The sequence below is a fragment of the Neofelis nebulosa genome, chromosome 7 (genome assembly GCF_028018385.1).
Source record: "Neofelis nebulosa isolate mNeoNeb1 chromosome 7, mNeoNeb1.pri, whole genome shotgun sequence".
Lineage (NCBI taxonomy): Eukaryota > Metazoa > Chordata > Mammalia > Carnivora > Felidae > Neofelis > Neofelis nebulosa.
Genome location: NC_080788.1, coordinates 19,231,203 through 19,248,275, shown reverse-complemented (window position 1 = coordinate 19,248,275; position 17,073 = coordinate 19,231,203). Strand labels below are relative to the sequence as shown.

Here is a 17,073-nt window from a genome sequence, read left to right as displayed (position 1 = left end):
TGAAGGTGGGTATATTTTCTGAGACCTTGCATATCAGACCGTGTCTTTTGGTTGCCATTCCTTTTGTTGACCTAAATGACTTATCTGGGAATAGTTTTTTGTGTTGCAACTTTTCTTCAACCGTTGCCATTTTGCCTCATTGTTTTCTATCCTTAGTTGTTCTGGAGGAGAAAGGCAAGACCATCCTCACTGATTATTTTTAGGGTTAACTGTGATTTCTCCGGTGGGTGCATCCCAGATAATTTCTTGTCCTCAAAAGGTAAAAATTTCCTGAAACTCTGTCTAGATCTGGTTCTCTTTTGAGTACTCTTGTCTAGAACATGTCTTATATAACATCCTAGATATTCTTTATGTTGTCATTTGTAGATTGAGTTTCTGCTTTCTTACCTCCATGCTTATCTTCCTCCCTTATCACCTTGATCTTTGTTCTCCAGTGCATTCTGAGAGAACGTCTGAACTTTTTACTTCTTTGTACCTGATCTGATTTTCTCCAATGTCAGTTCAACTCATTATCACTTCCAAAGCATGTTTAAATCTGTGATTACTTTTCCACTTCCTTGAAATCTTTCCTCCATCTCTATTCATATGGTGCCTGTATCCCAACTCCTTGCTTGCCATTTTATCTCATCCCGAGCTCTCCTTGATGCCTTTTTATTTTTATCTCATGGAAAATGTAGTAAGACCTAACAAAACAAAACAGTAATAATTGAGTTACTTATTATTAAGAACATACATTTCCTAAACGTTTTTGTGTACTTAAATAGCAAAACAGCTATCATTTTCTGAGCACTTAATTTTTACCAGGTATCATACTAAATACTTCATAGACTTTCTTTCATATGACCCTTAGGACCCCCTGCAAAGAGGAATTATTACCCTCATTTTACTCATGAGGAAAGTAGCATTTTAAAAGGCTATGATAAAGCATTTAAAAGCCCAAGGTCACATATCCCAAAGTTAGTAAATTTTAGAGTCAGAATTTGAACTCAGGGCTGCCTGGCTCCAAAGCCTTTTTTCCTAACCACTACACAATACTGTCTCCTGTATAAATGATTTTCACAGGTTCATATTTTAGTCAAATATTCAAAGAAATAATGTTCCCTCTCTTTTGCTGGAGATTTTTCATCGCTTCATTTTATCTCTATGCTATGTATTGATCTATCTCTGTTAATTCAACCTTGTAATGAGAGATCACCACCTACCTGGGCTTACAGAATTATTCCAGAACTGCTTCGAGCTTCCTCGCCCTGCACCCGGAAGTTGTGGACAGTTTGTAGACCAGTTGCTACTTAACCTCTGGAGAGGTTGTGTAATGGAGTAACAAGGGCGCCGGGTTTGGAATTATTAGAAACCCAGATTAGAACCCCAGCTGAGCTATGTACCAGCAGGACAGCTCGGGCAAGTCACTCGGCCTGTGGTACAAGTCTGTGTTACAAGGTCAGTGTGCCCATTAACAGAAGTGCAGCCTAGGTACAGTACCTGCCGTGAACCTGGCACCCACACAGGAAGCTGTTGTCATTCCCTTTGCAGTATTCTGATGGCCTGTTGGGCCTCCCCACCCCCACCCCGCCTCCCGCGCGCCACCCCCCGCCCCTCCACCGTGCCCCCTCCGGCCTCGAGGGGCCCTCGTCCCAGGATGCACCGCTGTGCTGACCCCTGGCCCTGGCTCTGCGCACTGGAGTCCCGGCTCGGCTCCGAGCAGAGGAGAAAGGTGCTGGGGAAGGATGTGGCTCCGGGGGCTCTGGGGGTGGGGGTGTACGCGGGGCAGGCTGACCTCCCTGCCGGAGCCGATGCTGCGCAGGCTGAGCCAGGCCCCCGTCCCCACGCAGGCCGAGGACATGCCCTGAGTCCCTGTCCCCACGCAGGCCGGGGCCCTGTCCCTGTCCCCTCTCAGGGCTGAGGTCGTTGTCCCTGTCTCCACCCAGGCCTTGTCCCCGGTCCATATCCCCACGCAGGCCCTGGCCCTGTCCCCGCGCAAGCCCAGGCTGTGTCCTGGGCCGAGTTGCCTCCCCATCTTGCTGCAGCCCACTGGTACTGGGCCTTGCAAAGTCAGTTAGGCCCATCCCAGGCTGGAGTGCCTTTGTCTTCGTGGGTTTTTGTGAATCGCTGGGTTGGCTCCATATTTTCTGAATATTAACCCCACCCAGGTGAATAGAGATCTGGCCCAGGTTACTGCTCTTTTCTGTGGTAGGGGGCTCAGCAGGGAGCTGTGGACACTGTCCAGAAATGGACTTGAGAGCCTAGACTTGATCCCACAAGCCTATGGCCTTTGTGCCTCTGGCCGGGAAGCCTCTTTGAGTGGGCTTGGTTTTTGTCAGGTAAAAGTTATTATCCCTACTTTCAAAAAATACTGAAAATACACATTTATTTACTCTAAAATTCAGCAAAATTTATCAAGTGTTCAGCATGTGCTTAGACTCAGTTGTAGGTTTCTCTTCCTAGTAGTCATAGTTTGGAGACCAAAATTATGAAACTTGAAGCTTATCCAAATTTGTCTTTTATCTCATCAGAAAATGTCTTTAAATTAACTGAAATGAAGGGGGAAAAAATCTAAGTAGTATGTAGAATTATAGAAAGGGTAAAGCAATCCAATTAGGTAGTTTTGGACCCTATAAATTGTGCTCTGTCACCCCATAATGGGTCAGTAAACCAGTATAGTAGGTCCATACCAGCATTTTTTAAAGAGTCAATATTAGACTAGAATAGATAATAGATAGTATGGATAAGTATTGTTTTGTGAAACTTTCGTTTCAGTTATGTATATTTGTAGGTATATTTGTATTAGGTCATGATGTAAAAGGTATGTACAAAGGTATTGTGGGTTACATTTAAAAATTAAGTTACTGGTTTAGACCAGGATAAATATGTTACCTATACAGAAAGTACGCTTACAGTAGTAATAACCTATCTTAATAACAATTATTTACATGATTGGAACTGTGGAAGAATCAAATGGTATTTCTGTCCTCATTAGCTCTGTGTGTTTTACATTTACTTTACATGTATTAGCATGGCATGTATCTGGGTGTCCGGTCCATCACATTCAGTATAGATCATTCGTGATATGTAAGGAATGGAATGGGAGAATTGCTTCACTATGTGAGATCAGTCACTGGTGGTTAGCAATTATGGGAGCCACAAGCCATCATTGTTACTGTGAAATTATGCATGATTTACACATACCTCTGTTCCTATTGTGTGACTATGTGAGGATCTTTGCTTTACATTGTCCCTGCTGAAACTCAGTGATGACCTGTATTAACAGTCCAAGAGTTTTCCCATCTGTTCTGGTTATTATGTTACTGTCTTGGAAAACAGGACCTTGATGCAGAGCATATCTGAGGCCAAAGTTTTGCTGTTGACAGTCAGGTGGTCTTCTTCTCAGCTTTGAAGAAAGATTTCTTAAAAATTTAACTAAAATCTGGGGCACCTGGGTGGCTCAGTTGGTTGAGCGTCCGACTTCAGCTCAGGCCATGATCTCACAGTTCATGAATTTGAACCCCGTGTCAGGCTCTGTGCTGACAGCTCAGAGCCTGGAACCTGCTTCAGATTCTTTGTCTCCCTCTTTGTCTGCTCCTCTCCCACTCCCTCTCTGTCTCTCAAAAATAAATATATAAATGTTAAAAAAAATTTTAACTAAAATCTGAAGCGCTTGGTGCTCATTATAATAATTATTTTCATATTTTGTATTTGCATTTGTCTGTTGAATGATTGGTCAGTTGATTTTGATTTTAAGGATTTAAATAATGAGAAGTTTGAACCAGAGTTGTTGGGGATAATTTCCCTGTATACAATTTATCCACAAAAGCAACTGATGGGGGGAAATGTATTTGCTTTAGAACTCCACCACAGGGAGTCTGGAAATGACCAAAGAGTGACCAAGGTGGTCCAATAGCCACTATCCCACAGGTGGTCAACATTCTTAACCTCAAGTCTGGGCTTTGTATCTAGTGCCTCGTGGAATAACCAGTCTTGTTCATAAGCAGGCAGATGGGTGACAGTCTTGTTCATGGAAATAAGTCTTAGTTGGCTGACTTCATGAAACTTAGTCCGGCTTTTAAAAAAGTTTAGGCCAGACATTTACTTTTAATTTTTTTAATGTTTATTTATTTTTGAGAGAGAGAGAGACAGAGCATGAACAGGGGAGGAGCAGAGAGATAGGGAGACCAAGAATCCGAAGCAGGCTCCAGGCTCCAAGCTGTCAGCACAAAGCCTGACGCGGAGCTTGAACCCACAAACCAGAAGATCATGACCTGAGCCGAAGTCAGTTAACTGACTGAGCCACCCAAGTGCCCCTAGATATTTACTTATAAATGGCTAGTATTCTCTTTTGCAAATGCACCTTGCAGACAGTTTAATATGATCAAGCAAACTATTGTTATTATAACCACACTTATAGTTGTCATAACTGCTATGATGTAGTATATATAGTATATAGTATGATGTAGTACGTACAACTCCATAGATGTATGAATGAATGAACATTATAAATTATTCATGGAAACATTCAGTGATGCATATTATTAGTTTTTAGTGAAACTTAATTTTTATACCTGGTTTTTTTAAAGAGGAACTAGGGGCACCTGGGTGACTCAGTCAGTTAAACATCTGACTCTTGATTTTGGCTCAGGTCATGATCTCACAGTTCGTGAGATCGAGCTCTGCATTGGACTCTGTGCTGATAGCATGGAGCCTGCTTGGGATTCTCTCTCTCTCTCTATCTGCCCCCCCCTCTCTTTCAAACTAAGTAAATAAACATTTAAAATAAAGAAAGAAAGAAGAACCAACATTTGGTGTTTTTTTCAGGAAAGATACGAAACATCTGCTGTGTAAGTGAATAGAAATCATCCTATCTCATTGAACACTTTGTGGCAGCACCCAGAAGTGAAACAAGTTATGTGACATCTGAATTTCTAATTCAAAACCAGTCTAATGTAAAAGAGGTCAAAAGGGGTTCTTTTTCCTGATGTGAGGTCTCAGTAGAAGGCCGTGAAGGACCCTTTGTAATCAACTTGGTGTATATAGTATTGTGCTCATATCCTTTTAGTGTCTTCCAAAGTGTTAGACCCCAGCATTGGCTGGGTAGCACCGTTGGCCTATGGATAGTCTCCCAAAGAGGGAGAAGAAATGGGTGCTGACATTCAGGGAATGTGGTTGCCTTTCCAACCTTAGGCAGAGCTTGAGACTGAGTAACTAGAGAGCAGCGTCCATAGCTGCCTTGTTCATTGTGATTTTCCTGTTTCCAGGCTCAATAAATAATTGTTGAAGGAATGAAAATACTGTGGAAGGAGGAAGAGCGGCAGCAGAAGGTACCTATAGCTTAAAACGTAGGGGGAAGGAGTGTTATCATATCCTCGACTAATATTTATTGAGGGTCTCCTATGAACCTGGTAGTGTTTCCAGGCTATCTGGGCTCATAGGGTGTTTACAGCCTAGTGGAGACAAGGCACATACCTGCATGTGTATGACACACACACTCATCCAGTTATATGATGGAAGGATTTTGTTCTATACTGGTAAGAATGGGGCTGCATATAAAATGGGGCTCATGGTGTGATGCAGATTAAGTGTAAAGGCTCAAGTAAGAGAAAGGGTGATTCAGGTTGATTAGAGAGGCAGAATTTCCCAGAGGAAATGGAAATGGAGGTCTTGGATGAGGAGGGATTGGTCACAGGTGGGATGCAAGCGAAGGTCAGAGTGAGCATAGCTACGGACTCAGCCCAGGGACTCAAGGTACTGGAGTACAGTGGGGATGACAAGAGGATAGCCTAGGTGGGGATCCCATTTTTGAGGGGAGTTTAGGAAATCAGCTGTCATAGAAATTTAGATCGAATGTAACCAGCATAAAGATGCCATAGATTCTGGAGGAAAGAAGTAAGTTGATAAAGGCTGTGTTGTGAGATTATTTGGTAGCAACATGCAGGAGGATGGCTCTACCTCAGGAACCAGAAAGGAAAAGGGAAACAGCCCCCAAGGATTGGGATCTCAGTACCATTCTAGGTTGCACTGGGATGTTCTGGTCACTGTGGGTGCTTTGGTGGCAAAAAAGCAGCTGATGAAGGGAAATGTACTTGGTTTAGAACTCCATCATAGGGAATCTGGAAATGACCAGAGAGTGACTGAGGTGGTCCGATAGCCACTATCCCACAGGTGATCAGCACTCTTAACCTCAAGCCTGGGCTGCATTTCTGGTGCCCCATGGAATAATCAGTCTTTTGTTCACAAGCAGGCAGATGGGTGAGTGTCTTTTTCATGCGAATAAGTCTTAGTTGGCTGACTTCATGAAACTTAGTCCGGCTTGAAAAAAAAAATCATACCCAAGAATTCACAAGCTGAAGAAATGTGCCCATTTTGGGGTGTCTCAGGCTAGCCAAGCAGATCTTCTCCTGGTTCCTTGTTGGCAGGTAGCATGTAGGGTATGGGGTAGGAGGGAGAATAAAGTAAGGGGGCAAAGATAGATGGTAGTCTCCTTGAGGTCAGGGACATTGTCTCCATCTTTATATGTCAAGCACCTCGTATAGTATATGTGTTGAATAAGTGATGGCTGGATGGATCAGGGGCATTTTGTTTCCCATTATCACACATAACATGGTATTGACAGCCCATGTGTTTATTGAGACACTCATCTCCCTCTTATTGCTTGTTGCTTCCTACCTATTGTTGACACAACTCATATAAGTCTATTCAAAGCACATGGACTATTTACTTTGATGCCCAACACGATGCTGGATAAAGGAGCACAGCTGTTGAAGCTACCAAGCTGTACCTTCACAGACCTAGACAATCAGGGGATTGGTTGTTTGGGGGATGAAAATTTTATTTACCCTTCTGTCTGCTTCCTGATGCCATATTATACAGTCTTAGCTCCTCATCTAAAATCCGCAGCTTATGCTTGCATGCATGTAGGATATGAAATAGTAAATGTTTGAGAGTTCATCTCCTCTGTGGTCCCAATTTGTCCGATGCAGAGCCTATTGTACTCTGTACAACAGGTTTGTGAACACTTATGCTCATCCATATGAGTGTGTGTCTGTATCAGTTTGGGCAATCACGCTATATTTTTATTCTTGAGATCCTTAGCTCCCACAAAAGATATGATGTGCCTGGCACATGGTATGAACCCAATGAAATACTTGATCAATGAGTTAATGAATAAATGTGTGTGTTCAGAGAATGGTAATGGGTGCTACTTGGAGTCTTACTCAAGATTTAATTGGAGAATCTATGTCTATGTGCATGAAATAAAGTCTATTATAAAGTAACATAGGAATAAAGCTTATAGATGAAATGAATTAGTAACAGCAATTATAATTATCATCATAGCTAACGTCAACAGAGGTCTTACTATATGCCAGGTGCTCTTCTATGGACATTACCTCATTTACTGTTTTTACAACTCTGAGGCATTGCTGTTATTTTCCTCATTTTTCATGTGAGAAATCCAACGGGCTGAGAGGTTAGGTGATTTGCCTGGAGTCACACAGCTAATAAGCATAAGATCACATAGTTAGCACAAAGTGGAAACGGGTGTAGCAACAAGAACTTTCTGGAAGAGGCAAGTTGAGATGAGGGCTGCCTGGTCACCCACAGCCACACTTGTGGCCAGGGCCATATGCAAAGACCGTCTGGCCATCTCTCAGTGAGGGCTGTGGACTGAGAGGCAGGCAGCTCACACGACAATGTATGATCTGGCTGGCAGACAGCTCCATGGCCTTCCCAGAGTATGAGCCAGATGGATTCTAAAAACCCTTTGCTTTAAGTACTCAGAGTGTAACAGACGTAAGTCTTTGAGGGAAAAATCTCCCTCTCTCCCAACAAACTCAGACTAGAACTGGCCATCTTCGTGACACCCAGTACCCACCTGTAAGTTTTGAGAAAGCCCAATGAACTACCTTTGAAAAAAGCAACTGTCTATTGTGGTAGATAGGAAGAGACTCAACCATAAATAACCAAATTAAGTGTACCCACTCAGCATTGAGTGCCAAGAACTGTTCTGTCCCCAGAGGACTCAGCCATGAGCAAGTTAGACAAGAATCCCAGCACTCATGGAGCTAATATTCTGATGGGGAAGATGGGTCACAAATAAGTCAATAAGAGGTCACATGTGGTATATGGTGATGAATGTGATATGAAGAGACCTAAAGCAGGAGAGGGGAAGGAGCTTAGGGGGTGGCACTCAAGTATGAATATATGAGAACCATCAGTTCTGATGATCTCTCTTTCATTTTCTCACTTTCTCTCAAATTATCTGCCAGGAAATCTTTTAACACTGGGCCAGGGGGAGTGTGGAACCTGGTGAATGGGGGTAATAGAGACTCAGTTCAGATTCTATGCAGACATTCCTGTATTATTGTGCTTTACTTTATTGTGGTTCACAGATCATGCATTTTTTACAAACTGGAACTTTGTGGCAACTGTGCATGTAACAAGTCTATCGGCAGGCACCATTTCCCAACAGCATTTGCTCACTTGGTGTCTCTGTCACATTTTGGTAATTCTTGCAACAGTTCAAACTTTTTCATTATAATTATATTTGTTATAGTGATCTGTGATCTTTGATGTTACTCTTGTAATCATAAGACAGCGAACTTGACCAATAAATATGTGTGTTTTGACTGCTCCCCCAACCAGATGTTCCCCTGTCTCTCTCCCTCTCCTCAGGGCTTCCTGTTCCCTAAAATATAACAATATTGAAACTAGGCCAGTTAATAACCCAACAATGCCTTCTAAGTGCTCAAGTACCAGGAAGAGCCATGGGTCTCTCACTTTAAATCAAAACCTAGAAATGATTAAGCTTAGTGAGGAAGGTGTGTTGAAAGCCAACATGGGCTGAAAGCTAGGCCTCTGGAGCCAGCTAGCCAAGCTGTGAATGCAAAGGGAAAGTTCTTGAAAGAAATGAAAAGTGCTACTCCAGTGAACATACGAACGATAAGAAAGTGAAACAGCCTTATTGCTGATACAGAGAAAGTAAAACTTTGTCTGGATAGAAGATCAAACCAGCCATACATTCCCTGAAGCCAAAGCCTAATCCAGAGCCAGGCCCTCACTCTCTTCAATTCTGTGAAGGCTCAGAGAGAGGAGGAAGCTACAGACAGAATGTTTGATGCTGGAAGAAGTTGGTTCATGATGTTTAGGGAAGGAACCCATCTCCATAACATCAAAGTACAAAGTGAGCATCAAGTCAAGTGCTGATGTAGAAGCTGCATCAAGTTCTCTAGAAGATCTAGTTGAGACAATGAAGGTGAGTGCACTAAACAACAGATTTTCAGTGTAGATGAACCAGCCTGCTCTTGGAAGAAGATGCCATCCAAGATTTTCACAGCTAGAGAGGAGAAGTCAGTGCCTGGCATCAAAGCTTCAAAAAACAGTCCAACTCTTGTTAGGGGCTAATGCAGCTAGTGACTTTAACTTGAAGTCCGTGCCCACTTCCATTTTGAAAATCCTAGGACACTTAAGAATTAAGCTAAATCTTCTCATCCTGCCCTCAGTAAAGGGAACGACAAAGCCTGGGTGACAGCACATCTTTTTACAACATGATTTACTGACTATTTTTAAGCCTACTGTTGACACTTATGGCTTAGTAAAAAGATTCTTTTCAAAATATGACTGCTTATTGACAATGCACCTGGCTACCCAGGAGCTCTGATAGAGATGTACAGTAGGATTAATGTTGTTTTCATGCCTGCTAACCCAATATCCATTCTGCAATCAATGGATCAAGGAGTCATTTCAAGTTGCAAATCTTATTGTTTAAGAAATACATTTCATAAGGCTACAGCTGCCATAGATAGTGCTTCCTCTGCTGGACCTGGGCAAAGTCAACTGCAAGGATTCATCATTACACATGCCCTCAAGAACATTGTGATTCATGGGAAGAGGTCAACATATCAACATGAACAAGAGTTTGGAACAAGTTGACTCCAAACCTCATGGGGTGACCTCAAGGGTTCAAGACCTCAGAGAAGGAAGGGAGGGAGAGCAAGAATCCCAAGCAGCCTCTGCACTGTCACCACAAAGCTTGACACAGGGCTTGAACCCATGAACCGTGAAATCATACCCTGAGCTGAAACTCAGTGAACACACAAATGATGCTCTTTAACACTGGGCCAGGGGGATTGTGGAACCTGGTGAGTGGGGGTAACGGATACTTCACTGACTGAGCCACCCAGGTGCCCCTGCCATCTCGTGATCAAACGTAACTAGATGAAAAGCTGCCTCTTAAGGATAAGCAAAGAAAGTGGTTTCTTGAGATGGAATCTACTCCTGGTGAAGATGTTGTGAAGATTTTTGAAATGACAACAAAGGATTTAGAATATTACAAAACTTAGTTGGTCAAACAACGGCAGGATTGACTCCAACTTTGAAAGAAGTTCTACTGTGAGTAAAATGCTATCAAACAGCATTGCAAGCCACAGAGAAATGTTCATGAAAGGGAGAGTCTATCGATGCAACAAACTTCACTGTCATCTCATTTTAAGAAATTGCCCCTGCCGCCCTGCCCTTTAGCAGCCACCACCCTGATCAGCCAGCAGCCATCAACATCGAGGCAAGACCCTCCACCAGCAAAAAGATTAGGACTGGTTGAAAGCTCAGATGATACTGTATTTTTAGCAAGAAAGTATTTTTGAATTAAGATATATACATTCTTTAGATATAATGCTATTGCACATTTAATATACTACAGTAGAGTATAAAGATAACTTTTACATGCACTGGGAAGGCAAAAAAATTCCTCGACTAGCTTTATTGAGATGTTCACTTTATTGCAGTGGTCTGGAAACCAAACCTATAATGTTTCTGAGGTGGGTCTGTAATCTATCGTCCATTGTGGGGATTTAGGCAAATCATCCAGGGAGCTTTTTACACCAAGAAGATGTAGTGTTCAAATTGAGTCGGTGTACGTATTGTTCTAGGCATTTGTGAAGACATCACCTTGTCCCATAGGAGGTTTTCCATGTACCTATTTAAAGAATACACAGTTTGGTAGCATTTTGACTTAACATATCTGTCTATCAGAAAAACCTTTGCATTTGGAAAGTCTGTGAAAATGATAAGATGAAACATTATAAGGAAACAGTGTTTTTTTACCTAAAAGCCCAGAAAATTGGACTGGTTAGGTTAAGATCAATGTAGCCCAAACTGTACTCATTAAGTTTCTTGGAAGGGTTTCTCTCCTTTGAGGTAAAAGCAGGTCACTTCTATCAAACTTAAATTTCCTTCTCTAGAAAATTAGGCTCAGACTTGGTTTGCAATGTAACATGCAATTTAAATATCAGAAATTGCTCCCCGTCCCTTTCCTCTGTGTCTATACCCTGTGCACCCTCTGCTCCTGGCTAGCAGAACTTTGGACACAATTTCTAGTTCTGTGCTTTCCTCCTGTGGCCCAGAGTCCATTTTCCAGCGTCCTGCTTATGCTGTGTTTCTCTTGTGAGTTCCTAAGTGGCCCTCCAGACTCCTGACTAGGTTTGCCTAGGGTCCTCACTGCTCTTACCTTGTCCCCCTCTCCTGTTTTACTCTTTGAAATATTCCCAGTAGGTGTTTTACACACTCACTCACTTCGGTAACAGTTAGTAACAAGCTTGCTCTGCGTGTTAAAACCCATCCATTTTGCAATGCAGCCCCTGGCGGCTCCCCGTGAAACTTTGTCCACTAATATCAGGCTTAACTGCCCACGTTTAATTGGCAGAGGTGTGATGTTCACTTTCAAAAAGCAAATCATTAGGATTTAATAAACAACATCTATTTATGAGGACTTAAAATGTACAACAGATTTAATGTCTTAACTGGCTTCTAAACTTTTCTCATAAAATGAGACAGTTAAGTGTTACCCAGGGAAGAGACACCCACACACGCATGTTACCTGCTTCCTGGGGTTACATGCTTCCTGGGGTTCTCTCTCTTCTGTTAGCAGTGAACTGATACATTCATCATGAGGCACAAGGGGGAAAGGGAAAAGGAAAGGCGTCACCTTCGGAGTCTTTGAAAGAACCATATTTGTATTTATTTGTCTTCCTCAGAGGAGTTGTGCAAAGACACACTGGGCTGATGTGCACGCACACAGCTCCCCCCATGTCACAACCCACAAACCATCAGAATTCCCCACTTCTATCCCTCTGGAGGTACCCCATCACATAGATTGTGCAACAGGTTAAGTTTTACCTTTGTCCCTGAAGGAAGAAAGGACTACACCCTGACAGTGACTCAGTACAGCATATGATGATGGGATTCTTCTGGTTATTGAGGAGGTACTGAGCTCTGCCATTTGCAACCAGGAACCAGGCCGTCATCCATGCTAAGAAAGCTTACAGGGAAAAGGTAGCTGGTAGAGCTTTATCAGTGGGGAAGAGAGACACGATAAAGAAAAACAATTTAATTAGGAAGGTAAGCTGGGTGGCAGTTGGAGAATGATGGACTAGAAAGGGATAGTAGCCTGGGGTCAGGAAGACCAGGCAATTCTACGGAGTCGCCTGGTAAGGCATGATCAGAATCTGAACCACACAACCTGCCTCACTTAGTGACCACTCTGCTGAGAGCTCAGCCCTCCTGCCAGATGAGCTTTAAGATTTCCGAACCCTGTCAATAGCCCAAAGAAAGTCTGGGAAGAGGGGCGCCTGGGTAGCTCAGTCAGTTGAGCATCTGACTTTGGCCCAGGTTGTGATCTCTCAGTTCTTAAGTTTGAGCCCCATGTCGGGCTCTGTGCTGACATCTCGGAGCATGGAACCTGCTTTGGAATCTGTGTCTCCCTCTCTGTCTGTCCCTTCCCCATTGTGTGTATGCACTATCTCTTTCTCTCTCTCAAAAAATAAATAAAAACAATTAAAAAAAACGAAAGTCTGGAGAGAAAAACAGGGTAGGGAGAATTCAGTGAACGAGGCTCCCGTGAAAGGGCCTTCACCAATCCTCCATCTGTGAATGGAATTTCATTAGTGAAACTTGAGAAACTGTGGAGTCTGAAACTGGCCTCCCCTCTTCTTTGCCTCTAGTTAATTTTTAATTTGCTGTCATTGATTAGCTGACAGGAGAAGAAAGGTGTCTCTCAGCAGCTGAAGTCAGCCGATGGGAAGGGCCTTGAATCAGGCCCTCAGAGTAGGCGGCCCGGCCGGAACCGCCCGGGAGGTGAGGTTTGGCTACGAGGGGGTGCAAGTACCAACTTGTGAAGCTTCCTTGCTCGTCAAAGCACCTTTAAATAATCCACGCCCAGAGTTGTTTCATCTTCAGGCAAGAGAAAGTGAAAACGGCCCCAAAAGGTCTAATATCTCAAATAAACACTGTAAATGTAGGCATACTTGCCTTTGAAATTGGAGCGCCTCAAGCAGACAGACAACGTTTGTGTCCTGCTACTAACAGGTTCGCCTTTCGTTGTCTGTGATGGCTGTTCTCTGAGGCTGACACGAATATAAACAAAGTGCATTACCTCTGACTATTCTGAAAGGAAAGGGCGGTCAGACTTTTATTTTTTGTGACGTGGTTCAAAAAACTGATATTCCTCGCCGCCCCCCCCCCCCCCCACTAGGAAACAGGCAGAGAAGTAGTTGCCTTTCTGCGGATGGGTGGCATGCTGTTGGTGGTTGTGGTAGGGATTTAGTTAGTCCAAAGCTCCGCCAATATTCCCAGGCTTCTAGAAAGTGCTATAGCTGCTGTCAGACGCGCTCGGCGGCGAGTAGAGTAGGGTTGTCAACAGTGTTTCAGGTTTCTCTCCACCACATAAACCCCTTCCTTTTAATGCAAACAGTAAGACCACCTCGTTTAGTAGTTGGCCAATGACGGTGAGCATCAAAACCAACAACGATGAGGCAATCGTGCATTTGTCATCCCGTGTCTGACTGAGTTCCAGTCCTCTCCTCTCCCAAGTGGTGAAACAGGAAGCATCCTCCCGTCAGGAAGAAATTCAAGGTGCCATCCAGTAGCTTTGCCTCACGTCACTGATCGCCCTCAGTCGGAAATCTTGACTTGCAACTTTAGAGGGTGGGTCTCTGAAAGAATTTCAGAGCTTACACAGAGATGAGGTGTGTTGCTCTCTGATGAGAACGAAGCTGACTGGAACGCTGGAAATCTGCCTCTGACTGCTCCTCACAGGCAAGGGGCATCTTTTGTGGGCTGAGATTTCAGAAAAGGTAGGCACCATTTTGCTTTTGTTGTGGCCATTTGAGAGCTTTCAAACCACGTTGGCCTTGACTGTGTGTGTGTGTGTGTGTGTGTGTGTGTGTGTGTGTGTAAGAGAGAGAGAGAGAGAGAGAGAGAGAGAGAGAGAGATGATCAAAATGCTCATTTTTGGCCTGGTCATTTGAATCCCATTGCTTGATGACTTTTCCTTCAAAAATATTCAGTAGTGGAGAGCAAATGTTGAGTCCAGACTTCTCGTCGTGACCTGTATCACTTGCTCTCTGGCAAGTGTAAATGGATTCATTGTAGGGGTAGGAAGTGGAGTGGAATCAGGGAGTGGACTCACATGAGGCTGAGCCCTCAGTCAGTACAGCTTGGTGTATTCAGAAGGAGAAATGGAAAGGGTGACCACAGATCTCCAGGTGGCATGGCCAAGGCCATCTCAGACCGTTTCGGCATGTCTTAAGTTTGGAACAAGGCAGGACTTGCTCACCTCACAGCGGCCAACTTCTCTAAACCGGCTCTATCTTGGATGAGACCCTCTCCATGCTGTGTGTGTCCAGAGGGCATTAGCCGATTAGTTATAAAACTGTCAGCCTTGGCTAAAGGAACATAATAAAATTTTTTCTAACTCATGTACACGTTTAGTGAGGATATTCTTTGAAACAGTGTTGTTTCCTGAAAAGCCTTATGCAGAGCAAGGGAAAGAAACCTATGGGACTCACCAGATGATGAATATTAATTTATGTGTTGATCCTCAATATTCAAGTACTTTCTCAATCACGAGTGAGGTTTTTGACTTTAAACAGCACCTTTTCCTGCCTTTTCCCCTATAAGCTTTTAAAAAAGGGGTTGCCACTTAAAAATTTCATCAGTAGAATTTGCTGAACAAAGGGGCACATTTTTTAAGGGGGGGAAATAGATAATAATTGCATAATCTTCCCTTTAAAAATACTTCTGCCTTTTCCAAAAGCAATCAAATTAATTGACATAGTTTGGAGACAATTCTGGGTCAGTAATAACCTACATAATTCTGGGTTAGTAATAATCTACATTTATTGAGTCCTTGCTGTGCATAAATGCATTGCCCATTTAATTCAGTGAGACAGAACTCATGTTCTGAAGTTTTCCAATGAGGACATTTCAGCTTAGTGAGAGGTATAGTAGCATAGCAGAGAAGTGAGAAAGCCCAAAGTCTGTTGCACACAGAAATACATGATTGGAGCCTTCTCTGTTCGTATCCTGTTCTGTCAGCCCTTCAGAAACCTTGTCCTATAGAGGGGTTTCTGAAGCCATGACAATATGTAAATATGCCAACCTGGTATCTGATAGCAAAAGACCAAAAGTCAGTCTATAATTTGCTTCTGTTGGGGTGAAGGCATGGTGTGGTGAACAGAACATGGGCTAGAAAGGCAGACAGATCTAGATTTGAATCCCTGCTTTCTGCTTACTATTTTTGTGACCTAGGCAAGCCAGTGAAATTCTTCAAACCTCAGTTTCTTTATTTATAAGCTAATTATTATAATATCCATCCCGCAGGGTTATTTGTTATAAAGGATAGAAAGACAAGGTATGCAAAGTGCCTTCTGCATGACTGACAAATGATAGGCTTTTGATAAATAGTATTCATTTCTCCAGTTATTTGCTAATGTTTTCAGTGTGCTGGATCCTGTTCTGGGCTCAGGGGTATCAGCAGTGAACAGACAAGACTGTGCCCTCATGGAACTGACCAGTGTTGTTTATTCTATCATAGTGTCACTGACTTTCCTTGAAAACCAGGTGGTGATTATTGAGATCTTCTGTGGTGGAGCTGATCTGGCTTTGACACAGCCTATGAGGCAGAGTGGTAAACATCCTATGCAAAGAGCCCCCCGAAGCATAGTAAAATCAGGCAAAAAGCAAGAGCATCAGATAACTCTTTTGCAAGTATCAGTTTGTTGTGCTAATCTTTGCAGAGTTAAAGGAAAGATATGTTTTTACACGCGCCTTCACACACATGCACACACACACACACAGAGTTCGTTTGAGTTTTCTTAGGCCCCCAAGACGTTGCCCGCAGGCTGTGCATGGGAGGAGAGTCCAAGGTCTCATAAAACACAGAGTGTAGCATGGCAACCATTCATTTACCTTGGGCTCTAGGCCATCTGTACAATAGCCTTGGGCTTTCTGAGGCATCCCCAATGTGAATTTAGGGATGGAGTCCAAAGAATGAACTGGAGATAATACACCTTCAAAAACGTGGATTTGAAGAAGAGTATTTGATTTATTTACTGGCTAAAAGCCTATAGTCACGTTCACCAAATAGGCTAGTTGGCATCAAGAATGGTGCTTTGACAATCTCTCCCTACAGAGAGATAGAAGAGAGGAACAGGGGGGCTCCCTTTGGAATCAAATGCAGGTCTCCCTTCTCTTAGAAACACCTGCACACCCAATACACCAACTTTATTGGTCCTACACAGCCCAAGTTTGTTGTTTTGTTTATTTGGTGGACTCAGAATGATTGAAGAAATCTTTGTGACAGCCCTAGACAGTCCAGACAATTGTCACTATGAAATAAGACTTTCTAAAGTAGCAAGACTTGTTTTCCTAAGCCCTATGCAACCATCAGTCTCATCATGTTATGGGTCATACTATATACCTTGCCTTAAGATTGCATCTTGCAGTGGGTTTTTTAGATGAAAACAGAAATCACGCTAAAAACCTAAATTAGGGCTTAGGCATAAAACCCTAAAATGGCAAGTGAGTGGAGATATTAAAAATCTTCGACCTTGTACAACACTGTAACAGCCAAAATTCTTCACAGGGCTTTCTGTTGATGGAAGACAGATGTTTGGTTATAAATAGACGTTAGCAATCACTGTCTTTTAAAGACAGTTATTTTCAAATTTCATTATTATCATACCTTAAAGTCTGAGAAAGCCCACTAATAAATAGATGGTGGCTCTAGTGAGAAGGGGATTTAACTTGGGT

At 43.0% G+C, this 17,073-nt stretch overlaps 1 protein-coding gene across 6 annotated transcripts in view; it reads left to right on the top strand.

The window, feature by feature from the left end:
* The first annotated feature begins 1,629 nt into the window (after positions 1-1,629).
* CERS3 (ceramide synthase 3) overlaps positions 1,630-17,073 on the top strand; it is a 125,884-nt gene continuing 110,440 nt past the window's right edge. For 3 of the 6 annotated variants that reach the window (XM_058736756.1, XM_058736754.1, XM_058736753.1), the window contains exons 1-2: positions 1,651-1,711; positions 5,247-5,309. The gene's annotated coding sequence lies outside the window, so the exon portion shown is untranslated. Of the gene's footprint in view, positions 1,712-5,246; positions 5,310-13,858; positions 14,115-17,073 lie in introns of those variants that run through there. The other 3 variants (XM_058736758.1, XM_058736757.1, XM_058736752.1) reach the window with 3 other exon arrangements.